This window comes from Canis lupus, chromosome 18 (assembly GCF_011100685.1).
Source record: "Canis lupus familiaris isolate Mischka breed German Shepherd chromosome 18, alternate assembly UU_Cfam_GSD_1.0, whole genome shotgun sequence".
NCBI classification, from domain to species: Eukaryota; Metazoa; Chordata; class Mammalia; order Carnivora; family Canidae; genus Canis; species Canis lupus.
The window spans coordinates 30,504,465-30,518,577 of record NC_049239.1 but is presented as its reverse complement, the minus strand read 5'-3'; the positions used below and the strand labels follow the sequence as shown (position 1 = coordinate 30,518,577).

The 14,113-nt window shown below is 36.5% G+C and overlaps 1 pseudogene; it reads left to right on the top strand.

Annotated features, from left to right (window-relative positions):
- Positions 1–831: 831 nt before the first annotated feature.
- LOC102156018 lies at positions 832–1,331 on the top strand (annotated as a pseudogene).
- Positions 1,332–14,113: the final 12,782 nt, after the last annotated feature.

Below are 14,113 nucleotides of genomic sequence, written 5' to 3'. Positions count from 1 at the left end.
GATCTCTGGAGCTTCTCAGTGCCTCAGGTTAATCCAGTGTGTGGTAGTTGAGAATAAAAAGTTAAAAAGCTTCTCAATGGATGTAAATGGTGACCCAAGACAAGGTGTACCTTGTCCTGTCTCCAGGAGCCTGTTTTCATATCTCTTGTAGTTTGGCCGGTCCCGGGTCCTAGAGGGGAGCCTAGAGCACTTTAAGGAAGACATTCTAAAGTATTGGTTATGCCAGGATGTGGGGCATGGGCCAAGACTCCAAGTTGCCCAAGTGTAAGGTTAGTATTGCTATGAAGTCCAACAGTGCTCTTCAGTTTACATTTGGCAGCACATATATCTATATCTACCAAGTGTATTGTCTGGCAATAAACTTTAATTTTTTTTAAAAGAAGCTTAAATTCTAACAGTGTTAAAAAAATGTAATAGATGCCACCAATTGTTCAGAAATCTTAGGAATATGTGAGGAAGCAAGCATATGAAATCTAATAGATGGAGAATGTGTGTATTATGGACATGGAAATTCCTAAGGAAACTCTGGGTTAACTTTGATCTACAAATAACTTAATAAAATCAGGGAACAATTTCCAATATAATTTGTTTTTTTTTAATATTTTTTGATTAATTAACTTATTTATTTATGTAAGACAGAGAGAGAGCGAGAGAGCATGGTCAGGGGGAAGGGACAAGTAGACTCCACGCTCAGTGCAGAGCTGGACATGGGGCTCCATCCTACAACCCCAAGATCATGACCTGAGCCAAAATCAAAAGTCAGATGCTTAAACAACTGAGCCATCCAGGTGCCCCTATAATTTATTTTATAACTGATAATTGTATAAGTAGATGGTTCATAGTATCCCAGTCTCAGGGAAAATAGAATATCTGGGAAGAAGAAGAGGCGAGAACGACCCTTGGACCGGCCAAAGCCCGCGTGCCACTGAATCCCCACGTCCAGTGCCTATGGCCACCGCCATGGCCACTACACCCAAGAGAAAGGCTGAAGGGGATGCTGAAGAAGATAAAGCCAAGGTGAAGGATGAGCCATAGAGAAGATCTGCAAGGTTATCTGCTAAACCTGCTCCTCCCAAGCCAGAGCCCAAGCCTAAAAAAGGCCCTTGCAAAGAAGGGAGAGAAGGTACCCAAAGGGAAAAAGGGGAAAGCTGATGCTGGCAAGGATGGAAATAACCCTGCAGAAAACGGAGATGCCAAAACAGACCAGGCACAGAAAGCTGAAGGTGCTGGAGATGCCAAGTGAAGTATGTGCATTTTTGATAACTGTGTACTTCTGGTGACTGTACAGTTTGAAATACTATTTTTATCAGGTTTTATAAAAATGCAGAATTTTGTTTTACTTTTATTTTAAGCTATGTTGTTAGCACACGGAACACTATTGTTGTTTTGGGGGAAGGGCATATGTCACTAATAGAATATCTCCGAAGCTAGATTGATAACAAGGGGAGGGGATCCCTGGGTGGCGCAGCGGTTTGGCGCCTGCCTTTGGCCCAGGGCACGATCCTGGAGACCCAGGATCGAATCCCACGTCGGGCTCCCGGTGCATGGAGCCTGCTTCTCCCTCTGCCTGTGTCTCTGCCTCTCTCTCTCTCTGTGACTATCATGAATAAATAAATAAAATCTTTTAAAAAAAAAAAAAAAAAAAAGGGGAAAAACACTTTTCCCTTCTAGTTTTGAGAAACTTCCTCTTGGCTCCCAGGAGTAGGGATTCCTTGATGTTGACACCCATGAGCCACCTTGGTGGTGTGGAAAAATTAAATTCATTTTTTTTTTATTATCTCTTCTCCCTCTCTGCCTTCAACATAGACTTGACTCCCTTAAACCCAGAGACCTGTTGGAACCTGACCCCATGAAATGGTTCCCAGTATGTCAGGCAATCTGGACTTTACAGTGTCACCCCTGAGATGGCGTCCCTCAAAAGAGTTCCTTTTTTTAGTTTGTGGATCTTCATATTGATAATTCTGCCATTTTCATTTCATTTCCTGAAAGTCAGGGTCGGCTTGTGAAAAGTTGTTAAACAACCTGCTACATGTGAACGGTCAACCCTTACTCTAAACTTTCCCTGTTCAGAGCATCACATTGTTCATCGGTTTTTATAGTGGCTTTCTGATTTTGGTAGTCCATTGAAGAAGGGAGTTTGAAAGTTGTTGTATACTGTTTTCGATTGTCCGTCCATGTCCTGCCTGAAATACCATGATTGTTTATGAAAAGTATCTTTAATAAAGCTGGATACAGTTAAAAAAATAGAATATCTGGCAGGCTTGGATTTTGCTTTCAAGCTGAAGACTAAGAACTGGTCTCTACAGAGCAGGAGAAATGTGTTTAACTTTAGATCTGAGAGAAAGTGTTGGGACAGGAGGGAACTGTAGAACTATTATCTTCCTATCCTAAGAGAAAGACCTTTTACTTTTCTTCAAAGTGTGGAGATTCACCTTAAAAATTCAAAGGCACTCGTTTCACTTAATGGAATTAATAGCTAGTTTTTCCATTTAAAACCATAAAGAGTTGGAGAAATAGTCTCATGTAACTGCAAGAGAAACCTGTGTTAGCCCCTTACACAAAGAGTAGAGCCCCTATGTCATAACTAGGTACACTCAAATAAAAATCATAATAAATTAGAGGAAAATAAATAGCATTAGCAAAATGAGTTAATATAGAATGTGAAACAAAGAGTGAACAAAATAGGCAGACACAACAACCAAAGAGAATAAAAGAAGAGATAATTCAGGAAACCAAGGATATACTTTAATAAATGTCTAATTACTATACTCAGATCCAAGAGGAAATCTTAAGAAAAAAAAAAAAAAGGTTTCAAAAAGAGTGCAAAGAGCAAAAAAGTTCTTATGAGTTAAAAAAAATGAATTCTGGGGAGTGGGAGGTGCAGGCTTTGAGTTATGGAATGAATAAGTCACGGGCATAAAAGGCACAGCATAAGGAACGTAGTCAAGGCTATTGTAATAGCATTGGGACAGATGGGGACAGATGGTAGCTACACTTGTGGGGAGCAGAACCTCCCGTAGAAACTTGTTGAATCACTATGTTGTACACCTGCAACTAACATAACACTGTGTCAACTGCACTTAGATCGTGTTTTAAATGAATCCCATGATTAAAATAACAAGCATCGGGGTTGACTCATTGTTTAGCAAGAGATTGTCTTCAAGTTTTGACAGTGTCACTGTGGTGTTTTCCTCCTGTGTCCGCTTGCCTGAATGGAAGGTGCCCAAAAGGGGAATTTGCATGAGACGTAGAAGATGGAATGAAGTAGAGAAGCCCCTAAAGCTTGTCCTGATTACAGGAGGTGAAAGACAGGCTGAGATGCCAGTAAATTCTAGCATATTCTCGCTCGCCCTTGCTCTATGTTTAGCTTGTGACCCTGGGATCACGCCCTGAGCTGAAGGCAGACTCTCGACCGCTGAGCCACCCAGGTGTCCCAAGGACTCTAGAGGGTTTTATGCAGAACAACATGATGATATAGGGGTGAGCCTGAACAAATCTGAGGATGGTGGACTGGAAGGCCAGTGTGGAGCAGTGGTGGTGAATTAAAGGTTGCAAGTCAGAAATGAGGAGTGAGGATGTACAAGGGTGCATCTACTTCAGAGAGCAGGGTGACAGTTCTTTGAATGATGAAACAAAGATACCATATGACTTGGCAATTCAACTGCTACTTATGTCCTCTTATATCCTCTAGAAAAATGAAAACATATCCACACAATAAACTTTGACACAAATAATTATAGCAGCGGGAATTATAATAGCTCAAAGGTGGCAACCACCCAGATGTCCGTCAACCAATGAATGGATAAATAAAATATGGGGCATCCCAACAATGGGATGTTATCTAGCCATTAAAAAAAAAAAAATGAAGCCAAACAAAATAAAACGAAAAGTGAAATACTGGTACTGATGACAGCTTGGATGAAACTTTATATGGTCTCATTCATTTGGGGAATATAAGAATTAGGGAAAGGGAATAAAGGGAAAGGAGAGAAAATGAGTGAAAATATCAGTGAGGGTGACAAAACATGAGAGACACTTAACTCTGGGAAACAAACAAGAGGTAGTGGAAAGGGAGGTGGGCAGGGGTGGGGATGACTGGGTGATGGGGGCACTTGGAGGGATGAGCGCTGGGTGTTATGCTATATGTTGGCAAATTGAACTCCAATTAAAAAAAAAAACTTGAAGTTTGAAAACATTATGCTCAGCAGAAGGAGAACATAACAAAAGTTTAAATTTTATATGTTTGCATTCATATGAAAATCTAGAATAAGAAAATGTATAGAGACAAAAAGTAGATTAGTGCTCATTTAGGGCTAGAGAAGATGAAGAAATAGGTTGGTGATGGATAAAGTACATAATGTTTATTTTTGAAGTGGTCAAAATGTTTTAAAATTTACTGTGGAGGTGGCTGCATATATCTGTAAATATGCTAAAAATTACAGAACTGTACATTTAAATGGATAAATTATATGGTAAATAAATTATATGTCAATAAGGCTGTTTAAAAAGGAAAAAGAAAGAGTAGTAACGAGAACCTGAATATAGGCAAAACATTAAGGAGGAAGAGGAGAGAACTGAGAAAGATGACAGATATAAAGGGCTTTATGGTCAGACGGACTTCTTGGCTGGCAGGGGGTGGTGGGAGGAGTGAGCGTAAAGGGAAAAGCTGGGAAGATAACCTGGTTTATCCTTTTGGGAAGTAACAGTGCTAGTGATTCCAATTATCGTAAAAATAGTGTACAGGAATATTGCACATGTTTAGAAGTAGTAAGATAAATCTTAAAAAACAAAAAAAAAAAACAAAACCCTCTAGAGTTCTTAGTTTCAAGTTAAATTCAAATTAAATTACAAACTCCTGGCCTACATGGCAAAGACTTCTTTTATATATCATATTCTTTCTTTTTTAAAATGTAAATGCAATTTTCCAGTAAAATAAAAGTACCTGAATTTGCTCAAATGTGCCACACTTACTATATAACTGCATGTTTTTCACTTGATATTTGTTCAGACCGGACTTCATTCTTCCCATACTTATCTCATCATCTAGCAAATATATCTGCTCAGTAATAATATCGACCAGGATACTAATCCAAGTCAGCCTTCTTCCGTTTCACTTAGTACCTCTTGCTCACTTTTGGCAAAGAACTCGTGTTTATTTCTGATTTCTGATTTCTGTAATAGATGCCTTTAAAAACTGAAAATTAATGTAAGTCAATGACTGTATTTTCTATTTTCTCTGACACTTGACAGATAGCAAGAAAACAATGACTATGTGCTTAGTGAAGGAAAAAAAATGTGTTATTTTTTAATATTTATTTATTTCAGAGAGAGAGAGAGAGAGAAAGAGCTCACAAGTAGGGGAGTAGTAGAAGGAGAGAGAGAAACAGGCTCCCTGCTGAGTAGGGAGCCCAACGTGGGGCCAGATCCTAGGACCCTGAGATCACCACCTGAGCCGAAGGCAGATGCTCAACTGATTGAGCCACCCAGGTGCCCCAGAAAAATATATTATTGAGCCACTTTGACATAAGACTATCTGAATCATTCTAGTTACTAAAACTAAATATTTATGCAGAATCTGTATTCAAAATAGCGTCTAAGAAAATAAGGACATATAAATATCTGAATTAATGATTAACATTTGGCGAAAATAATTTAATTACACTGATCTCATCTCTAGAGTTACTGGCTGAATCCATGACAATCGGAGACAATATGAATTTAGTCCAGCACAAATAAGGACAACAACATTTGATCATACCAGAGTTTGTATAATAGTTTGGCAGTTTATAATTTTGCATGTGGCTATTTACAGGCAGAGCTGCAGATATGTTTTGAGTGCTAAATGAATTCCCAGAAGGAAGGAAAGTAGTTCCATCAATGGGGAATAAATAAATAAGCAATCAACACCTGTGCATTCAGAAATAGCAACCAGAGAAGAAGTTCCTAGATTAGTTGTAGCTAAGGCTTGACAGTTGTCTTTTATCAAGACAAAAATAACTGGGTACCATAGTCCACAGCTGTGAAAGTACCAGTTTGTTAAAACATATGAGCTTGACATATCAGATTAACAACCTCAACAAAGATTGTACTAGAAGAACATCAAAATGAGTTCCATACTTACTCTGGGGTTGAGGAAAAAAGGAGGGAGGTAGAAAAATGGAATCTTTTTGTTTGTTTGTTTTTGTTTTTAACTTTAGTTTGTTTCTGTTTTTAATTAGTACCAACTAATAAGAATCAACATTTGAAGAGCTACTCCAGTTATTGATGATCAGTCTTAGAGTTTTGGATCATTTGACTGACTTTTTTCCACTTTTAGCTCCTATCCTCAAAATCTCCTGTTTACTGTGACTTGCCCCATCATATACCTGCATACAGCGTGCTCAAGATCCCACAGCTGAAATATGGATTTGGTGCCCCAAAATAATACTGTTTTAATATACTACGTTTCTTGTGTCCCTGTACTTATATGAAAACATAAATGTATATATTTTTCCTCACACTATTTGTACTTTGCAAATTCTGAATTTAAAAATGCATTATCTTTTATATATTACCTTGAGAGACTGTTTTATTCATCATTTTCTGGACAGACTGTCATATGGTAGATGATGAATAAAGATCTGTTCAGTTTAATGAATAAGCAGATTCATAATTGCATGTTATTGTTAGTGTTTTACTTTAACTCAACAGAGATAAATGCTCGATTGCAGATAGCTTAACTGCTTTGCTTATTTGAGGGTTCATAAAGAGTGGTATAGATCATTCTGAAATTTTGACAAAGGACCCAGTTTTTGTCCTCTCTGGTTTTAGTTTTTTTCCATCAATTATATGCTGAAAAAGTACAAGGCCACAAGTTTAAAATTCTTGTCTTTTTCTAGAAAAAGTCATATTTGTAATAGGCCATTTGGGGAAAATAAGATTACTCAAAAAAAGAAATTTATTTTTTTCTTTCTTTTGGCCAGACTAGCTCTGATGTTTAAGTATAAAAGGGAACTCAGAAATCTGTTTTCATTTTTAATGTTCTCATTCTCTTTATAGAAAAGTTTGGCTCTTTTGATAAGTAGTTTATGGCATGGAAAGAATGATAAGTTGAGAAAACATTCTAAAACTACTCCTAGGAATCATTGTTACTGGATCTTCTACAGAAACTCAATACTATGGACCTTTCTGCATTCAAATCTTGCCAAAAAGTCATATTTCTAACAATTCAATAAGCATCTGAATGACATCCAGGAGCAGAAGGATCCTTTATGTGTAACATCTTTTTTATATGAAATTTTCACTGCAGTTTATAGAATGTTATAAAAGTATATATTAGGTGCATCAAAACTGATAAACTTAATATTATTTTGGTAATATGTTAACATGTCAAAGCATACTACAGTATATTCTTGATTGTATTAAAAACAATTTGTTATACTTTTAATATTTTACCAAGAATTATCTAATAAAGTATTTCTTCTTCATGTTCACCCTTTGCAAAGCAAGATATTTGTCCATCTTAGATTAGCTGTGAAATTCCGAGCTCAAAATATTTACCAGCCTCGTCTTCATGTTTTTCTCAAGATGGATGGAATAACAGCATCTAACCAAAATTCCTGAGCCAGTATTGACTGAAGCATAGGAAATTCCAATTTTTCAGAATCTTTCTAAGCTCCACTGATTCCAACTTAAAATGAAATCAGGGTCCCCCCATCCCCCAACCTGAAACCTGGTGAGCCATTCAGGAAACTGAGCACCCAAGTTATTGTCCAGTGATAAGTACTAATTTTCTATATTCTTAGTCTCTGCTTTGATAACTATTTTTAGAAATAATCATTAAGTCATTGAGCTCAAACTTCTTGCTAGGCGCCTCACATAATTTCTAATTCTTATCACAACTTAGAAAGATGAGTGCTGGGATCCCTGGGTGGCGCAGCGGTTTAGCGCCTACCTTTGGCCCAGGGCGCGATCCTGAAGACCTGGGATCGAATCCCACGTTGGGCTCCCGGTGCATGGAGCCTGCTTCTCCCTCTGCCTGTGTCTCTGCCTCTCTCTCACTGTGTGCCTATCATAAATAAAATAAAATAAAAAATTAAAAAAAAAAGAAAAAAAAAGAAAGATGAGTGCTATTAAACATATTTGATGAATAAGCAAAATGAAATTCAGAAAAGGGTACTCAAGGTAGTTAGCCAAATGAATTAAATGTAATAACAACAATGTTATTATTAATTACTAGTGATTATATGTTCTTCTAATTCTTAATAATTAGAATTAATATATAAAAAACAAATAGAGCTTACTATGGTCCATATACCCTTCCACATGTTAGCTATCTTAAAATCATTCTGTTCATCTCAAAAGTGGCCCATTTTATAAAAAAGAAAACTGAATTGTAGAGAGTCCAAGTAACATGATAGAGCTATTTTAGACAGGTACTAGACCTTCTGGTTGCAAAAATTTATAACCATGTCTACTCCAGTTGGTTCTTCTGACTAGCATTCTAAATCCACTCTAAAATAAATAAATAAATAAAATAAATAAATCTGCTCTAGGACTGAAGATTTACCCCAAACCCTGACTTTGTGGCTGAAAGACAAAGGACTTGGTAATACCAGTGGAATCTGTCTGATTCCACTACTGTTAGATTTTGCATATCTAAGTAGAGATTCTGAGAATAGCTACTGCCTGAGTCGCCACTATGCATGTGATACCTTTTAGATTCACCTATCTGTGGAACTCGAGAGACAACGTTTTCAAACAGGTCAGTTTTTTTCAGAACTTCCACATTTCTCTCCTGAATATCTTGATCATGTAGTATATATATTACACCTACAAAGAGTCAAGATCAGTTCTCTCCTCTGGAGGAATGCAAAAATGTGGACTAGAAAGTTAAATATATGTTTCCTCTATTCCTAAGGAAATGAGACAAAGAAGACCCTGGGTCTACTTTTAGACATGTGGTCCTGACCAGCAATTTAAAATATGATGTTATAGTTATAATATCTGATTTGCATATTAATCTTATAATTCATTTGTGGGAGTCAACGTTTGGACAAAGATTTTTATTTCCACGTAACTGCTATTTTATTCTTTCATTGTTATTTCTACAATGAGAACATAAACTAACATAACATAACATTTTATGCAGGTCATGATGGTCACTCCCCTAATGACATACCTGCTACCAAGCTGTAATAACATGGTACTACCTGCTTTAATCCTATGATGTGATAGTGATTCTGTATGCTAGTGCATGGAGTGAGGAGCAATATGGGCAACCCACTGTAAGAGTAAAATTGGTTGAGCTTTTATAGGTCCAGGGTTTTAGTCCAAATTTTGGATATCATTTTCCTTACTATGAAAATCAGTAGGCTGACTGAACTCAATGGTCATTACAGAATTTGGAAAGACCATTTAAAATTTCTAACCTTCACCCTCACTCCAATAAAATAAGGGTCATGACATTTACCACAGAGAGTTGCTGGGAGGTCTAAGTGAGATTTAGTAATTTTAATGTAGTAATTATTCTATAAATATAAGTGCTGTTCTTTCAATCTGTTTCTCCAAGTTTAATTTCTCTTTTTTAAAAAAAATGATTGATTGATTGATTGATTGATATGAGGGAGAGGAAGGGAGAAAGAGACCCCGAGCTGAGGGAGGGGCAGAGAGACAGAGAGAGAGAGAGCCCGGGAGAGATGCAAGACCCCCTGCTGAGCAGGGAGGCTGACTCTGGGCTCAGTCCCAGGACCCTGGGATCCTGACCTGAGCTGAAGACAGATGTTTACCCGACTGAGCCACCCAGGTGCCCCACTCCACCTTTAATGACTCTTGAGACTAAGCAAAGTCAGAACCATTCCATGATGCCTCATTTTGCAAATAACCTCTTCTTGTACAAATGCTTTGATCTCAAACTGAACAGCAAATTGAGAGGCTGCTATTTCCGGTAAAAAGTGTAGATCTTTGAAGTTGAATCTATCGGACATGGTGCACTAGTGCCAAGCATTCACTCCGATAGGTTGAAGTTCTCTTGCAGCCTGAGGAAGATAAAGGAGATGTGGTTCCCGTGAGTTATTATCAATGCTTGGACCGGTCAACACAATAGTAAATATCACAGACTTGAGAAAAAAAATAGGTTTCCAAGGGCCTATTGGAGTATAGAAATTTTGAAATGCATTTGTTACATTAATATTGTGATCCTGCCAAAAAATAATAAAACTAATAAAAAATTTAAAAAAATATTGTGTTACCGCCAGAGTAACTTTTCTGTCCCTAATTATTTTCAGGATTTTATTTTATGAAAGACTTAATTAGATCAGAAATAGAATCTGCTTATATTCGTGACTACATGGAGCATTTCACAAACCAGAATATCACCAGCGGTGAACAGCACAGTGCTAGGAAATTTTTCAGATGATACTTGGCAGTAGTATACTGTTACCTTCTAGTGAGCATTGTTATAAATACCCATTTGACTCCGCCCAAAAAGAAAGTACCTGAAGAATCTGCCATGACAGATGTCATAGAGAGCAATTCTGAAATCCTGGAAGATAGTTACTTAAATGCCATGACACTTACATAGGAGTGTATTTTTTAAAGCAGTTCCGGGACATGTATAACTTATGTTGGGGGAATATTCTCCAGGAATCTTTTGTGTTTCTGCACTATTTGTGGACAGAAACATAATGGACTTTAGTTTTCACTATCTTTACCAAGATTGTGTGCATACTGATTGCTTTGGATATAGAGGAAGTATCTCCCCCTGGAGGAAATAGAAGGTGCGGTAACTTACTATCCAGTATTCTAAACACAATTTTTCTTTCTTTTTTTTTTTTTCACAATTTTTCTTTCTCCCTAGAGTATAGGGTGGGTGTGCTTACTGACCATTGTATACAATTCCAATTTCCTATACCCAGCATTCCTCTCCAGTAACTCAACCCACCGTGTGTGCATGTCTCACCTTTATGCTGTCCTGTAGGAATTGCAGCTCAGGGGACCAGAACAAGAAAATGCTGACACTGTCTAATGCTATTTCTATTACATCCCTTCGGTTCTGATGTAGGATTTGCATGTTTTCTTCTACCAAACAAGAAACCCTCTCAAGGTAACATCAAACTGGCAAGATCCTTCACTGTTCTTAACAACTCATTTATCCCAAATCAACCAGAGAATGTCTGATTTTATAGGAATATACAGTTAGATAGGAAATCTTTCTGGTTGTAGAATTCTGTCTTTATCTAAAAGTTACATGATCAAAGTAACAAAGAAATAATTATTGCCAAGGATATGATTGTATCTCAGATTTATTATTGCTTCTGTAGTTATTAGCAATGTCTAACAGAGTTAGATAAGGTTAGCGGTCGCTTGTTGCACAGATAATTTTTGTTTCCGCATACAAGTAGCATATCTATTGTCTTCTGGACTATTACCTATAAACAGTGAAATCAACTAATTTGTACCTGAATTACTGGTACCTAACAGTAAGTAGCACATAATAGATTTCTTAGAAAAGAGGGTGGATTTAATGTGAATTAAAAGAAGAAAAATATGTTTATCAAAAGGTCAACATAAATTAGGAAGGAAAGACCATAGATCATTAAAAAGATCATTAAAAAGAACGTTTCTGTTCTAAGAGAAGAAACTTGCCTTTTGCTAACTTTTTTCCATAAGTCCATAAGAAATCCACAGTAGTAGACCTCAAAAGTTCTTTGTGAAAAGGTATTTCCTTCTGCCTTACATAGTTCTATTCTTAAATGCATAGAAAGTTGAGTTTATAAAACTAAGCTACCTGTGACTTCCACCAGGAAACCTATTATAGAACCCATCTTTCAATCCAGAACATTTCCTTGTTATCTTTTCCAGTCAGTATCTCCCCTGTGGGAAAACAGTGACTGTTCTGATTTCAACCACCATAGATTAGTTTTGCCTGTTTTGGAATTTCAGAAAATAAGAATGATCCAATATGCAGTCATCACATAAAGCTACATTTATGCTGCGAAATATCTGTAAGATATATGCTCAGGGTCACACATAATAATTATGTGTTTTGTGAATTAGTACAGTTAGTGATACGGAAGTTTAAATCATTTATATCCTTACTGAAAATATTTGTCTTTACTTATTCTAACAGTTATTAGGCAAAGATAGTCGACTTTTTGGAGTGATTCCATAAATAATAAATTATGAGGCCATTTAATTATATGGGAATTTGGGAGAAAAATGTCATGATAGAGTACAAATGTTGTAGTTCAAGTATATAAAGTTTGAGATATCAGTGAGACATTTATGTAAAAGTATTGAGTAGGTAGCTGTAAGTTTGAGAAAATAAGTTAAATCATATAAAAGAATTAGTATAGTTCTTGGAACATAGTAATTGCTGAATAATTATAAAGTGCTATAATAACTATATGACTTGACGATTATTCTTTTTTATTTCTGTCCTTGATTATGAATAATAAGGATCTTCTTAGATCCTTATTAGAGTTTGCACTACTGTCTTGGGAAAACAAAGCTCTTGACTTTCAATCCAATTATATAAGCTTTTAGGCAAACTTGAAAAGAAAACTCTTACAGGAGAGGAACTCTTACTAATATTTTTTAATGTATGATTTTATCTTCATTATATTATGTTTAGATTTATTAGATACCTATAATGGAAAACTATGGAATACATATTCTTCTCAGTGATGTAGCATATCCCCCATGTTATACCATAAAACTAAAATTTTGGTAATTTTAACAGGTAATTTTAAGAATATTCTCTGATAAAAATAATATTGAATGAAAAGTATTTATTCTTTGGAATTACTGAGATTTCGTATTTCCTGAGACATTATACTTCCATCTAACTCACCTCTTTTTTTCTTTTCTTTATATGATACTTCTTAGCTTTTATTGCTATGTTTCTTAGCTTTTATTACTATGTTACTTATTTTGCCTTTTAGTTAAGTAACATCAAGAGCATTGTCAGAAAAAGCATTTCTCTTTTGACAGAGAAGGATCTGAATTCCACAGGCACAGTATCTCAGACAATGACTAGTTCCAGAACCTCAGTGTAGCAATGTGTATATAACATGGAGTGGAATGAAGATCAAAGCCATGGAACAATGTGGTTCTAGATGTGGCAGCTATGTAGTCATTGGATCCATCCACATTGAGGGCAGATTGAGGAATACTGGGAGTCCAGTAGCAACACTCACATTGAGTGAGAGTTAATGGTCTCAGATGATGTTCCTATGGAGAATGGGTGGAAAGCATGGGCTTCAGAGAAGAGCATGTAGAAAAAAATGGAATGAGGGGCACCTGGGGCTCAGTTCGGTTAAGCTTCAAACTTTTGATTTCAGCTCAGGTCATGATCTCAGGATCCTGGGGTCCAATCCTGCATCAGGCTCCATGCTCAGTGGGGAGTCAGCTTAAAATTCTCTCTCTCTCCCTCTGACCCTCCCCCCATTATACTGTCTCTCTAAATAAATAAATAAATAAATAAATAAATAAATAAATAAATAAATACATACATAAATACATAAATAAAATCAGTCTCTAAAAGAAAAAGTGGAATAAAAATGTTTTGAAAATAGTATTGGAAAGTGACAGAGTTTGTACAAAAGTGATTTTGTAGATTAGAAAGTGACTAAGAATTTCCTTAGTCCTAGGAGAGGAGAAAGGTGCTAGAGAACATAACTCTGTGTATGAGATTACTTAGTCTTTCTACAGTCTCTACTGACCCCCACCTGCAGAATGTGCTCTTTCCATTTTCCAGATGGGAAAGGACTTCACAGCTTTGTCATTAGTATTCTTTGGCAATTTGTTAGATTCTGCAGATCTTACAAGGAGCAAGTGTTCTTCTAGATCTAAAGTGGCAAGGGTTATATAAAAGTTGTCAGAATACAGGCAACTATTTTTTTTTAATTCTATTCTCTCTACAGAGCATATGGAAGAATAAAAGGGTCAGAACCCCAAAGCCTGGAAGGCTGAGGCTTGCTGTCATTTTTATTCAAATGAATCATTTATTAAACTACTCTGAACCCCCTGGTGTATTCCTTCCTTAGCTTTCTTTTCATTGGATACACAAGGGACTAACAAAAGCTGCATCTCTCATAAAACCTGTAGTTGGTTTTTTGCCTGAAAAATTATA